This window comes from Symphalangus syndactylus, chromosome 5 (genome assembly GCF_028878055.3).
Source record: "Symphalangus syndactylus isolate Jambi chromosome 5, NHGRI_mSymSyn1-v2.1_pri, whole genome shotgun sequence".
Classification (NCBI taxonomy): domain Eukaryota; kingdom Metazoa; phylum Chordata; class Mammalia; order Primates; family Hylobatidae; genus Symphalangus; species Symphalangus syndactylus.
This window is the reverse complement of record NC_072427.2, coordinates 22887156-22902793: the sequence shown is the minus strand read 5'-3', so window position 1 is coordinate 22902793 and position 15638 is coordinate 22887156.

The window sequence follows — 15638 nt, the reverse complement described above, 5'->3', positions numbered from 1 at the left end:
GGGCTTGGGAAGCACACTCAAGAAGGCTGTGTTGGAGGCTTGGAGAAAAAGAGTACTTGGAGGCAAGTACACCAATAGAAGGTACCATTGACTGCAGCAGACACCAAAGATACACTCTCAGCCAAGGCCACTAAAAGATAACACATCTGGGGCCGGGTGCAGTGGCTTATGTCTGTAATCCCAACACTTTGGGAGGCCGAGGCAGGCGGATCATTTGAAGTCAGGAGTTCAAACCCAGCCTGGCCAACATGATGAAACCCCATCTCTGCTAAAAAATACAAAAATTAGCCAGACATGGTGGCATGCAAATGTGGTCCTAGCTACTCGGGAGGCTGAAGCAGGAGAATCACTTGAACTGGGAGGTGGAGGTCGCAGTGAGCTGAGATCACACCACTGCACTCCAGCCTGGGCAACAGAACGAGACTCTATCTCAAAAAAAAAGCAAACAAAAAAAAAAACACATCTGGGTGTTAGGTGAACATGGTGCCTTAGGGGCACAAAATTAGCTAGCGAGTGTTCTTCAGGAAAAACCTGTACAGGAGTGAGGGAAGCAGCATAGGTAAGGGGCAAGACTAGAGCAAGCTGTGACTGAGGTCAAGTCTAACCTTCATGTGATCCTCGGGGATCCTGGAACAGAAGCCACACCATAAATTTGCCCTGACTTGAAGCACCAGAACCAACTGCTGACCCAGGTGCCAGTAAGTCACTGCCTCCACTGGAGCTGGGTGCTGGTATATGGTGGTATAACCTCCAAGGTGGCTCCCTGTGGCCAAGGACAATGCTCCAGGAATGTATCAGCTGTAAGCCTTTAGCTGCTACACCAAATATATGCTGGGGATAGGTGTGCCTGCTGGTAAAGAAATCAGACAGGGCATCCTCTCCAACGGCATCTACCATGCCTGGTTTTCAGGACGTATCCCTAGTCCCACACAGGAAATATGCTCTGCTAGCACTGATGGTTTTCTGACCAGAGTGGGTCCTTCTTTTGAATAGAAATTTGCTTTATAAAATTTGTTCAAGTCTTCATCCAGTTGCTCATAAGCAAGAACAGCCCTTGGGAAGGAAGTGTAGTGACAGGAAGTATTTCTGCTGAGTGAGGGGCTCTGTGTGCTTTAGCAGAGCCTCACTTTTGGTTTTTCCCCTTAGCCTGCACTTAGATCCCCAGGTCTTCAGGAGTCTTAGAGGTGCCAGGTCTATGATTTCAAGTCAGGAGCTTAGGAATTAGTACTGCTGCAGCACTGGAGGTCTGAGCCTATCAGAATCTCTGTCAGGAGGGCGAAGGTGGTGTTGGACGATCTCTTTCTAAAAAGTCCCCAGTCTTCAGGGTGGGGCAGGGGGAGCTAGAGTCCCCTGAAGTTCTGTGAAGGATAGCATTGGGAATTGTCGAGCCTTGCCAGGACCAGCAAACTCTCCAGACCCCAAATCTGAGGCCAGTTCCCCTCTGGCCTTCAGGGCTAGGAAGGTGCTGATAAGCATGCATGTGTACACCTGCCCATCTCTAGGTAGATTCCACTGTAGAACATGAGCAGAACACAAATACTCTGAGGAGAATAGGTTGGCTAGTGCCTTGGAACTTATCTCACTCTGCCCTTCACAAGACCCTTATCTTCCCCTTAGAGGTTCAAGGCAAGTGTAGAGAGTACTGGAACTATAGTCGGGAAATCCAGTTCCAGTGCGGGCGTGGCCACAGATTGAGGGCTTCTAGGGAGGCCATTTTGCCTCTCTGAACATCGACTTTCTCCTTTATATTGTGAAACTGTAAAAATTAGAAAGTTTTGGCCAGGCGCGGTGGCTCACACCTGTAATTCCAGCACTTTGGGAGGCCGAGGCGGGCGGATCATGAGGTCAGGAGTTCAAGACCAGCCCGACCAACATGGTGAAACCCCATCTCTACTAAAAATACAAAAATTAGCCGGGTGTGGTGGCATGTGCCTGTAAACCCAGCTACTCAGGAGGCTGAGGCAGGAGAATGAATCGCTTGAACGCGAGAAGTGGAGGTTGCAGTGAGCCAAGATCGTGCCACTGCACTCCAGCCTGGGCGACAGAGAGAGACTCCATCCCCCCCCCAAAAAAAAAAAGATTCCTTCTGGTGTAATTTGTGAGGTTGTTTTTATACTTTGCTTGTGTATTACAGCAATACCTTGCAAATCTAGAACTCAACCCTGGGAGCCTCTCCTAGTTTCACTACAACCAGATTAGTAATAGAAAACACCTCTCAGCATCCAACCAACATCACAGATTTGAGCATATTGCATATTAGCAGACACTTGGGTCTCACTCAAGTCTACTGATTCTTACTTTGCACATAGTTTTAACGAGTTTGTTCATCTAGGTAAATCAGAAGCTACAAATTAGAAAGGGACAGAAAGCCTGCTAAGAGGCATACTGACAGGATAAAGGTGCTACAGAAAAACATAAAAGGCACCCAAAAAGTCAAAAATCACCATTGTTTGGTGCAGCTTAGTTCACCTCAGAGGAGCCTGAGAAGAAGGCACAGTACCGTGTTCCTGCTCACGAAACCAGGTTATGAACCCATTTGTCCATTAGATTCTGTTTATGAATGTGTGAAAGTACGTGTTACATTTTAGAAAAATATTCGCATGCAAAAGAGTTAAATTGAAGAAAAGGAAAACAAAAACCAAGCGATACATATTCCTGTAAATATTCACCTTGGTTTACCCAAAAACTCCCATCTAGAACATCATCTCTGACAACTCTAGATCACCAGGATTTTATTCCAGAATTAATTTGAGCAAAAGGGCAGAGTGTAAAGTAAGAAATCGTATTCCTCTAAAGACAGCACCCATTACTGTTTAAAAATGTGATACCGGTTTTCTGACAAATCGTCAAGAAGAGTCACGCACAAAAGCATTTTCTCTGGTGCCGCCTTGCATGTCATTCCCTGTGCACCACAAAATGAGACTTGCCTGTTTAGTCTGCTTTCCTATGTGTTCCTTACGCTCTCCACTTGGCAATATTTGGGTTGGAAGCACCACAAAGGAATACTTGAAAAGTAGTTTTTCAAATATAAATTCAATAAAAACATTTCTATATATTAAGTTTTGCAAAACACATTAACTTTGGGAGGGTTTTGATAGCCAATTAAGCATTTCTATCCCTTCTTTTCCCAGACTAGGACAAAAATGTTCTATGGATGAGTGAAGAACCAATTTTCTTCAGACCCCACCATTTGGGGTCTGAAGATCTGGTCAGCTTTAGATCTAAAGAACAATTCGATTCAACACAGTATAATGCCGTATATATTTACTGACTATCTACCTTGTGTCAGACACGTGCAAAGTCTTGGGAATACAATGACATGACAAGAGATAGCACCTGCCCTGCAGAAGCAAATGAGATACAGTGTGATAAGTGTTCTCAGAGGTTTAAGAGCAGGAAGCTATAGATGCACTGGGTAAAACAGCAACTAATTCAGTTGTGAGGGTATTAGACGTTTCTTAGGAAAATATTTCAATTGAGAACTAAAGTTTAAGTACAAGCACAGGATTTTCTCATTTCAATTTCATTAAAAATTGTATTCTCCTTCTGTGATTTTTCTCCAGTCAAAACAATCTACAATCCCAAATACATGATTTAAAGTAATGTAAATGGGCAAGGCTCGGTGGCTCACGCCTGTAATTCCAAAACTTTGGGAGGTCAAAGCTGTAGGATCACTTGAGCTCAGGAGTTTGAGACCAGCCTGGGGAACCCGGCGAAACCCTGTCTTTACAAAAAGACAAAAATTAGCTGGGTGTGGTGGTGCACACCTGTAGTCCCAACTACTTGGGAGGTAGAGGCAGGAGAATTGCTTGAGCCTGGGACATGGAGGCTACAGTGAGCCGAGATTACACCATTGCACTCCAGCCTGGGTGATGGGAGTAAAATCCTGTCTCAAAAAAAATAAATAAAACAAAATAAATGGCTGGGAGGTGGGGTATGTCTAGGAAAGAATGAATTTGTTCTAGAACAAATCCTATCTGCTCGCTTTCATATTGTTCCCATATATGGGTTTGTGTGCACACACCTTCAGCCTAATAAGGAATTGAGGGAATATTGCAGGGTATCTGTGGTAAACAGATTCTAGCAGGGCCCCAATGACTATCATCTCCTGGTATTCATACCGCTGTCTTTAGTGTGGCAGAGGCAAAGCAAAGTGTTCACCAAATCTCTTTGGTATGGCTCCTTCCCAGGTGCTTTAGGAAGGTTACAATTCCCAGTCTTCTTGCAGTTAGGCAGAGCCATTGAGTCATTCTAGCCAATAAAATAAAAATGGAAGTGATCCGTATCACTTTCTGGTTGAGGCAATGAAAAGCTCACTGTGGATTCTCCAGGCTCTCTCTTCCCCTTGGGCAGTTAACACAGAGGCTGTGTGTTGGCATGCAGAGCCACAAGATCAAAGGGTCCTGGCTCCCTGAACCACCCCATGAAGGAGAGCTACCATGGGCCGTCAGCCAACCTATGCCAGATTTCACATGCATAAGACATTAACTTTATCTGTTAAGCATCTGAAATTTTTATTTGTTACTGCAGCATAAACCTAGTCTATACTAATGCATTTGAATCACAAAGTGAAAATGGAATTGGCAAAAGGTAAGTAGATAGTCCAGACACGGTGGCTCACGCCTGTAATCCCAGCACTTTGGAAGGCCAAGGCAGGCAGATCACTTGAGTCCAGGAGTTCGAGACCAGCCTGGGCAACATGGTGAAACCCCATCTCTACAAAAATACAAAAATTAGCCAGGCGTGGTGGTATGCACCTGTAGTCCCAGCTACTTGGGAGGCTGAGACATGAGAATCACTTGAGCTGGGGAGGCAGAGCCAAGATCACACCACTACACCCCAGCCTGGGCAACAGAGTGAGACTCTGTCTCCAAAAAAAAAAGTAAGTAGACAGAGGTAAGCAGGGGCCAAGTTTTGAAGGCCACATATACCATGCTCTCGGGTTTCAAACTTTAAGAGCAAAGGGTTGCTTAGGATAATATTTAGCAGAGCAATGACATAATAAGACTGGCCCGTCGGAATGATTTCTCTGGCTGTGTTTCTAGTAATATAAGCAAGAGCTCATGATAGCCTAACCTAGCATGAGTGACAGTGGGAATACAAGAAAATAGATGGATTTGAGAGTTGCTAGAAAGGTAGAATTGATAAGATGTGGTGAATGATTTAAAGAGTAGGGCACTAGGACAAGTTAAGGCTCACTTCTTGATTTCTGACATGTGAAATGGGCAGCTTGGTGTCATTCACTGATATACGGTACATAGGAGGAGGCATGTGTTAGGTAGGAGGGGGCACACAGAGATGATGGCTTCACTTGGGGCATTTTGAATTGGAAATGCCTTTAGATCTAGAACCAGGAAGTTGCCTGGGCTGGAGATGTATATTGATGACTCATCAGCACATATGGTTGATGCATGAAACCATGGAAGTTCATGGTGTGGGTAAAAATAGCTAGCTACCTTCATCTGTCATCTATTCATATGTCTACCAGGAAAGGAATTTCTAAATGTTATATAATGTGCAAGTCATATGTGTATAATTCCCCCTAAACAGTGACAATATCAACATTTATTTCTCTTTCTCAAAAACCAAAATCAAGATGCAATCATTGTGAGCCACTTTTGATTTCAGCCTGGGTCTTCACCGTTTGCTCATGTGGCTCAGAGGCTCTGGCTTGAAGGAAGCTTTCCCCAGCTCTGTTCTTTTGCTCTTCCATTGTGAACTTCAATTTAAAGTTACATCCAGAAGCCACTGATTCCTCCAAGGCAAATTTGATATTTAATCTGAGCCTGGGTCTCTGGTTAACCATCAAAGCAAGAGTGGGACTTACTCGGCATTTCCCATGAAATTGGTAAATGCTGTTTCATCAAATGTGTTCCAGAGCAGTGTATTTTTATTGTTGTTTTTAAAGACTAAGAAAGAAATCAAAAGACTTTATGAAAAAAGTATCCCCAAATTCATATATGGGGCCAGGAAAATTGAGAACAAACTATTCAGTGTTCTGCAAAGCCTAAATAAGGAAAATGGAAAAGAAATTTTAAAAAACTGATACTGACATGAAATTTCAGGTCACATGGAGACTTCTGATCCCAGAGGATGATCTGAGCATTAACATTTTACTCAAACCAGCCATTCCCCATTGAAATTATCAAATAGATAAGATAAAAAAAATTCCATATGAATGCTGGAAACTGGGGAAGATGATCATTCCTAGAACTGCAACTCAGGGAGGATTGATGAGATACAGCCCTGGTCATTGCTCTGGCATGACCATGATGATATGAAGAGAGAAGATGACAGAAGAGAGCTGTGCACTGTGAGTGTCCTTCTTTGACTCTACCAGGAAGGTAGGGAGAGCACTCCGGAAATAAATAGTGTAACAAGTATTGAAATAGAGAGAGTAACTAATACAGGTTTGCAATATTGCTTTTTCCTTCTGCCTTTAAAGATAGAATGATTCTTTAGTTGTTCAATCAGCCATGATTCTTTTCTTGGGATTAGAGTGAATCAGATTAATTTCTTACTTAAAAAATGTATGAAATCACCTAAAGAAGAAAGGATCTAGGAGACCAGAAAAAAAGAGAAACAGCCAGGCAGATGAAAGCAGTTTGTAGAGTTTGAGAGATCAGAAGATCAGAGGAACAGTTGCTGTGATAACTGGGATTTTGCAGAGAAGAATGTGAAAAGACAGCTTTAAGAAGACTTGAGAGAGTGATGTTAGCAAGATGGGAGAATAGGAGGTTCCAGCTCTCATCCCCCAACAGAATACAGGGTTTGGCAACTGCCCACAGATGAGAATAACTTTGTGGGAGCCCCAGAGCCTAGCTGAGGTCCCAGCACCCTGGTGGAGCAAAGAATCTGTGCATAAACACATTTAAAAGGATAAAAACAGTTTCACTTTATCCGCATCACTGCTCCCCCAAAGTGGCACAGCTTGATGCCAAGAGAGGCCCCCTTGGCCCATGACTTCTTCCATAGGGGAAAGGGAGAATGAAGTGAGTGCTCAGCTTCCCCGTCCTTGCAAAATGCTGCCTAGGAGGCCCACTTCTATCTGCCCCACCTAGAACACTGAGGGGCTCAGCATGACTGAATTGTCTGTGGACAGCTAGAAGCCAGGAGAAGGGGAGGAAGTGCAGAACAACTGCCACACAGTTTTCAACAGCCAGTCATGGATCTTGTGAACTAACACCTAAACTCTACCAAGCAACCCTCCCAAGACTGCTCCAGGACGACTCACTCGAGGACTCCCCTGAACCAGCCAACACACTTCCTGAGCACCTCGTGCAGCTCCCCATGGGGTGGCACCGTATGCATCCCTGTGCACAGCCTGCATGAGCTCTCACAGACAGCACAAGGATCTCAACAGCAGGTGTGGATTTTAGCAATCATCTCAACTTCACTGGCTTGGGTGAACCACCACAATCTTGATATTTCAGGACACTGCCCTGGGGAAAATAAACAGGAGAATTTCAATACAAAATGTAGTTCTGCAGGATCAAGAGAAGATACACAATCCTAAGGCTTGTCCTCTAAGAGGGAACAACAGGAGCAGTGTGGGTGTATCCATAAAAAAAGAGATCTAAGAGACACCCAAGATCTTTAGCCAGGCTCACTGGTGAAGTAAAGACTGGAAGACATGACTGCTTCTTCAAATGCAAAGATAGCAATGCAAAGCTTCAATGAATATGAAGAATCAAGGAAATATGATACCACCAAAGGAACAAAATAAAGCTTCATGGCTGACCCCAGAGAAATGTAGATCTATGAATTGCCTGACAAAAATTGAAAATAATCATCTTAAGCCCAGTGATCTACAAAACAACTAAATGAAATCAGAGAAACAACTAAATGAAATCAGGAAAACAGTACATGAACAAAATGAGAAGTTCAACAATAAGATAGGAATCATAAAAAAAGAACCAAACATAAATTCTGGAGCTGAGGAATAAAATGTGTGAAAATTTCAATAGAAAGCTTCAATAGTAGACTCAGTCAGGCAGAAGAAAGAATCAGCAAACTCTAGGACAGATCATTTAAAATTATCCAGCTCAAGGAACAAAAAGAAAGAAATAGACTTAGGAAAACTGACAGAATTTATGGGACATTATCAAGTGAATCAATATATGCATTACAGGAATTCTAGAAGGATCAGGGCAGAAGAAAGGAGTGGAAAGCTTATTTCAAGAAAATGGGCTGGGCGCAGTGGCTCACGCCTGTAATCCTAGCACTTTGTGAGGCCAAGGCGGGTGGATTGCCTGAGCTCAGGAGTTTGAGACCAGCTTGGGCAACACAGTGAAACCCCGTCTCTACTAAAATACAAAAAATTAGCTGGGCATGGTGGTGCACACCTGTTGTCCCAGCTACTCAGGAGGCTGAGGCAGAAGAATTGCTTGAACCTAGGAGGCGGAGGTTCCAGTGAGTCGAGATGGCGCCACTGCACTCCAGCCTGGGTGACAGAGTGAGACTCCATCTTCCCCCGCCAAAGAAAAAAGAAGATGACAGAATGTCCCCCAAATCTGGAGAGGAAAATGAATATCCATGTCTATGAGGCCCAAAGAACTCCAAATAGTTCAGCATCAAGAAGTCTTCACTGAGACACATGATCAGATTGTCAAAAGTCAAAGAAACTGAGAATTTTGAAAGCAGCAAGAGAAAAGTGACATCACATAGAAGAGAACCACCCCCCGCCCCATTAAGATGATAAGCAGATTCTCAGCAGGTTGGGACAGTGGGATGATATTTGCAAAGTGCTGAAAGAAAAAACTGCAAACCAAGAATACTATACCTGGCAAAATTGTCCTTCAAAAATGAAGAAGAGATAGACTTTCTTAGACAAGCAAAGGCTGAGAGAGTTTATCACAAATAGATCTGCTTTATAAGAAATGTTAAAAAGCACTCTTCAAGTTGAGACAAAAGGACACTAATCAGCACTGTGAAAATATATAAAGGTATAAAATTCACGGGTAAGTTTAAAGTCAAATTCAGAATATTCTAATATTGTAATGGTGGTGCATAAATCACTTTTAACTCTAATGTAAGGTTAAAAGACAAAAATATTAAAATATGCAGTGATTTGTTAATGGTTACACAATGTAAAAAGCTGGAAATTGTGACCCTAATAAATAAAATTTGGGGGGATAAAAGTGTAGGGATTTTGTATGCAATAAAAATTAAGTTTTCAACTAAAATAGGCCATTATAACTATAATATGTTTTATGAAAACCTCATGGTAATCACAAAGAAAAAAACTAAAAGCTGGCTTTTTGAAAAGTAAGCAAAATTGACAAACTTTAACTAAGTTAAGAAAGAGACAGCCCAAACAAAATTATACATTAAGGAGGAGACATTACTATTGAAATTAGAGAAATACAAAGGATCGTAAGAGATTATGATGAACAATTATATGGCAGCAAATTGGATAACCTAAAAGAAATAGATAAATTCCTAGAAATATACATCTACCAAGAATGAACCATGAAGAAAGAGAAAATACAAACAGACCAGTAATGAGTAAATAGGTTTAATCAGTAATCAAAAATTTCCAAAAATAAAAAGCCCAAGACCAGATTGTTTTGATGTTACCAATCATTTTTAAAGAATTAATTCCCATTCTTCTCAAACTCTTCTAAAATATTAAAAATGAAGGAACACATCCAAACTCATTCAATGAGGCCAGCATTACCTTGCTACCAAAGCCAGCCAAAGACACTACAAGAAAAGGAGAGCATGGGCCAATATTCCTAATTAATACTGATGCAAAAATCCTCAACAAAATCCCAGCAAACTGAATTCAACTGCCCACTAAAAGAATCATACACCATGATCAAGTGGAATGGTTCAACATATGCAAATCAATCAATGTGATATATCATATACTGCTGCAATTGCCCTGGCCAAGGGACCAAGCCCAGCAGTCTTGGCAGTTTGTGGATGGCTGACCCACCACTCCTTTCCTTCTCACCTCCCTGAAGCCATCTGAGCTGCCACCTAGAGCCACAAGACTGTTGCTGCTGCAGTGGCTCCATCTGGATATCCAGCCCAAAAGCCTTGGGAGTCTCTGGGTGCTTGACCCACCACCCCTCTCCATCACCCCTCCCTGAAACCACCTGAGCTGCTCCTGCCATGATCCCCCTAGCCCAGGGTCTCACCCTAGTGGCCTTTGCATTCTCTAGGTGCCCAGAACCACTCTAGCTGCTGCCTCCATGGGTGATTTGGCCCTGGGACACAGCATAGCTACTACATGTGTGCCTGCAAACGGCTCCATGGCCCCCCCAGCACAGGACCCTATCCCATTGCCATGTGTACCCTAGGCTAACCACTGCAGCCAGGTTACTGCATGCTATCAGCCCTGGCTCCACAGCTGTACATGCATAAGCAGTTGGCCCTGCCCCCTGGCTCCTTCCCCCATTACTATGTTTGCACCCACAGCTGGCCCTTGCAGCTGTACGTGCACATACATACCCAGTGTGCCTCCCAGTTGCACCCTTCTACACACATACAGACAGCCTCTAACCCCCTTCACCAGCATGCACTTGGCCCCTGCATTTATGCATGTGCAATCTGCCAGCCCACCCTGCCATCTGTGCACTCATAGTTGGTCCCAGGCCCTTCCTCTTACCCCAGTTCTTGCCACCATGCATGAGATGAGCCTGCAACTGGCCTAGGCTGTCATAGATGTGCCTGCAGCCAGCTATCATAGCATAGCATGTGCACACCACTGGCCCTGGCTCCTGGCCACTGGACCCAGAGGTGCAGCTGAGGACCCTAACAGCCCTCACAGCCTTAACATAATGAAGGATAAAAATCATATGATCATCTCAGTAGATGCAGAAAAATTTTAACAAAATTCAGTATTTTTTAATGATAAAGACTCTCAATAAATTAGGTATAGAAAGAATGTGCCACATCATATATGGTAATAAAAATCATACATGATAAGCCCAAAGCTAGCATTATACTCAACAGTGAAAAGCTGAAAACTTTTCATCTAAGATCAGGAAGAAGACAAGAATGCCCACTCTCACCACTTGTATTTAACATAGTACTGGTAGTCCCAGCCAGAGCAATTAGGCGAGAAAAAGAAATAAAAGACATTTAAATTGGAAAATAAGAAGTAAAATTGTCTTTGTTTGCTGATGACATAATTTTATACATAGACTACACACACTGTTAGAACTAATAAATGAATTCAGTAAATTTGAGAAATATAAAATCAACATACAAAAATCGGTTGCATAATATACACTACCGATGATCGATCAAAAAAAGAAATTAAGAAAACAGTTCCATTTGCAATAGTATCAAAATGAATAAAATACTTAGGCATAGATTTAACTAAGGAGGTGAAATATCTCTACACTGAAAACTATAAAACATTGATGAAAGAAATTAAAGTCGACACAAATAAATGGAAAGATAACACATATTCATGGATTAGAAAAATCAATATTGTTAAAATGTCTGTATTATCCAAAGTGATCTACAAATTCAATGCAACCACTATCAAAATTCCAATAGAATTTTTCACAGAAACATAAAAAGATTCCTAAAATTCATATGGAACCACAAAAGACCCCAAATAGCCAAAAAATCTTCAGTAAGAAGAACAAAGCTGAAACAAAATAGAGAATTCAGAATTAAACCCATACATATATGGCCAACTAATTTCTGACAAGGGCACCAAGAATACACAATGGGAAAAGGATAGTCTCTTTAACAAATGGTGCTGAGAAAACTGTACATCTACAAGCAAAAGAATGAAATTGGACCATAACCTTACACTATACATAAAAATTAACTCAAAATAGATTAAAGAATTAAATGTAAGATCTAAAACCATTAAAGAAAACATAGGAAAAAGCTCCTTGACATTGGTCTTGGCAAGAATTTTTTGGCTATGACACCAAAAGTACAGGTAACAAAAGCAAAAATAAACAAGCGAGATTACATCAAACTAAAAATCATTTGCACAAAAAAAAATGAAAAACATATGATTTGGGAGAAAATACTTGCAAACCATATATTGGATAAGGGGTTAACACCTAAAATATATAAGGAACTCATACAACTTAAAAGCAGAAAAATAATCTGATTTTTAAATGGGCAAAGGACATGAATAGACATTTTTCCAAAGAAGATATGCAAATGGCCAAAAGGTACAAGAAAATGTGCTCAGCAACACTAATCATCAGGAAGGCAAATCAAAACCACAATGTGATATCACCTCACACCTATTAGGATGGCTATGCAGTGACAGTGCAATTAAAAATAATGATCATGCCACAGCTCTCTTAAAAAAAAAAAAACAAGAGATAACAAAAGTTGACAAGGATGTGAAGAATAAGGAACTCTTTTACACTCTTATTGGGAATATAAATTAGTACAGCCACTATGGAAAACAGTATGGAAGTTCCCTCCGAAATTAAAAATAAAACTCATATGATTCAGCAATTCCATTTCATATCCATTCAAAGGATATGAAATCTGTATGTCAAAGAGATACCTGCACTCCTAGGTTCATCACAACATTATGCACAAAGCCAAGATATGGAAACAACCTAAATGTCCATCAACAGATGAATGGATAAGAACACTATGGTATATGGCATATACTGGAATAGTATTCAGCCATAAAAAGAAGGAAATCTATGGGTGGATTATGTTAACTTAATGTTCACTTAACATTATATTAAGTGAAATAAGCCAGACACCAAAAGACAAATACTATATGATCTCACTTATATGTAGAATCTAAAATAGTCAAATTCATAAAAGCAGACAGTAGAATGGTAATTGGCAGGGGCTTGTGGAAGGGAGAACTAGAGAGGTGATGGTTAAAGGCTGCGAACTTTCGGTTATGCAAGATGAGTAAGTTCTGGAGATCTACTCTGTAGCGTAGTGCCTATAGTTAACAATATTGTGTTGCACACTTAAAATTGCTAAAAGAATAGATCTTGTACTGTGTTCTTACCAAAGCAACAATGCTACTAATAATAAAGGGAATGGGAGGAAAAAATACGTAATGAAACAGAAAGAGTAAGTAATTATATCTAAATATATTTGAAAAATCAGTATGTGTTAAAGGTAACATTTTCATTCAGTGAAAAAAAGTGTAAATTATTGGCTAGCTATTTAGTGAGAAATGTTACATATCAACTTCCTTCATTTCTATAAAATAAATTCCAAATGAGTTAAGGATTAGTGTGCAAAAAGAAAAAAGTGAAGTAGAAAGCTCAGTGATTTTATAATATTAGAGTTGAGAATAATACTAGAAAATAGGAAGGAAATGAATGATCAATTTGATTATATGCATTTTTAAAATATTGGTATAACAGTCAAATAACACACACACGTGTGCATACACACACACGAAGGCAATTGGCAAACTAGAGAATATATTTTAAATTCACATAATAGATAAGGGATCACAGATAGTAATACATAACTCATTAATCAGAGGTAAATGCTAATAGAAAATTAGGCAACGAATATAGTAAGAACTAAAAATTGCCAATAGCTATATGAAAAGATCAATGTCACTAGTAAGCAAAGAAATGCAAATTAAACAATAGGGGTATACATTTTTACCTGTCAGATGGACAAATTTCAATAATTATTTTTACCCAGAATTAATAAGACCAGAAGCAAATGAATATCCACACAATGATATAAGAAATATAAACTGATGTAACCATCAGGAAGTTCAAGTATAATATGGAAGAGATTAATTAATATACACATTTAAATATATCTAAGTTCAATATGTTTGTCATTTTGACCCATTTTTTTCTATTTCTAGAAATGTATCATAAGGAAATAATTGAAGTTATATATATAGATGATTGTTACCAGTTTGTCTATAATGTAAGAAAACTGGAAATGTGTAACAGTAGGAGGTTAGTTAGATAAGTTATGATCGACGTACAATAAAATAACATGTAACCAATAAACCATAAGACTTAGGTCTACAGTTATTAATATAGAAAGATAAAATTATGATATGGAAGTCTCATTTGTGTGAATGAATATATATATAAATACATAAAATAGATACAATTATGCAAGGACAAAACTGGAAGCATATAATGAAAACGTTGATAATAGTAATTATTTTGAGGTTGTTGGATTAAAGTTGATTTTCACTTTCTTATGATTTTACATGCATTCTGAATTTTTCTACAATATGCCTGTATTACTTTTATAATTAGAAAAATAAAGCTATTTTAATTTAAAAAATTGTTTTGACATCTAAAAAGTCATGGGTATGTTTTGGCTGGGTGCGGTGGCTCATGCCTATAATCCCTGCACTTCGGGAGGCTAAGGCGGGTGGGTCACCTGAGGTCAGGAGTTCCAGACCAGCCTGGCCAACATGATGAAACCCCATCTCTATTAAAAGTACAAAAAATTGGCTGAGCATGGTGGTGCACACCAGTAATCCCAGCTACTTGGGAGTCTGAGGCAGGAGAATCGCTTGAACCCAGGAGGCGGAGTTTGCAGTGAGCCGAGATCGCGCCACTGCACTCCATCCAGCCTGGGCAACAAGAGCAAAACTCTGTCTCAAAAAAAAAAAAATAAGTCATGGATATATTTTACAAAAAAGATAAAATTTGCATGACTCTTTCTAGAGACTGAAAAAAAAAGATTATTTGATTAAAGTTGTACAACAAACTTTTGGATGTAAAACTGTGAGAGCCTTAAGGCAGGAGCACACAGTGCAGTTTTCTTTCTGACAGTTTGTTGGAAGTCAATGGGTGCCAACCCAGTGACAGGAACCAGGCTAAAGATGCTGCCTGTGACCTTTTCCCTGGGTATCTTGTGGAAGGTTCAGCATCTACTCATGCTAGATGAAGCCCTAGACCAATATCTACAGCTGTAGACCCAGATTATTGACCAGGTCTTGGAGCAAAAGTTGACTGCCCTGACTCTAGAGAGTATCGCTGCTGAAGGTTACAGGCCTGCTTGTTTTCAGAGTTCCAATTGTCCTGCAATTGTCCTGGTGACAGAATAACTCGTACCAGGATATTTTTTCTTTTAGTCGGAGTCTTAACCATTTCTATAAATTCTGCTTTCTCCTGTTGCAGGCAATCCTGGTGGCAGAGCTTGTGGCTTTACAATGTGAATAATGTCATCATCTGGCCTCTCAAGAGGGCTCTGGTCTCATCTAATCATGTTTGATTGTCTTTGGTTTCCTGGAGTTTCTAAAATTTTATCAACCCAATTCTGTCTATCTCTCTATCTTGGCCATTGCCCTTGCATTTCCCTTGGGGCTGCTCTGATCTATCTATCTATCATCTATCTATCATCTATCTATCTATCTATCTACCTATCATCTATCTATATCTATCTATCTATCTATCTATCTATCTATCTATCATCTATCTATCTATCATCTATCTATCATCTATCTATATCTATCTATCTATCATCTATCTATCTATCATCTATCTGTCTATCTATCATCTATCTATATCTATCTATCTAATCTATCTATCTATCATCTATCATCTATCTATCTATCTATCTATCATCTATCATCTATTCTTTGTTCTAAACTATAGGCATGTAGCTAGGCATGAGCTATATATCTGTTTCTTATTCTGAACTATAGGCTAGCCCTATCTTCTCTCAGTTCACAGATAAAA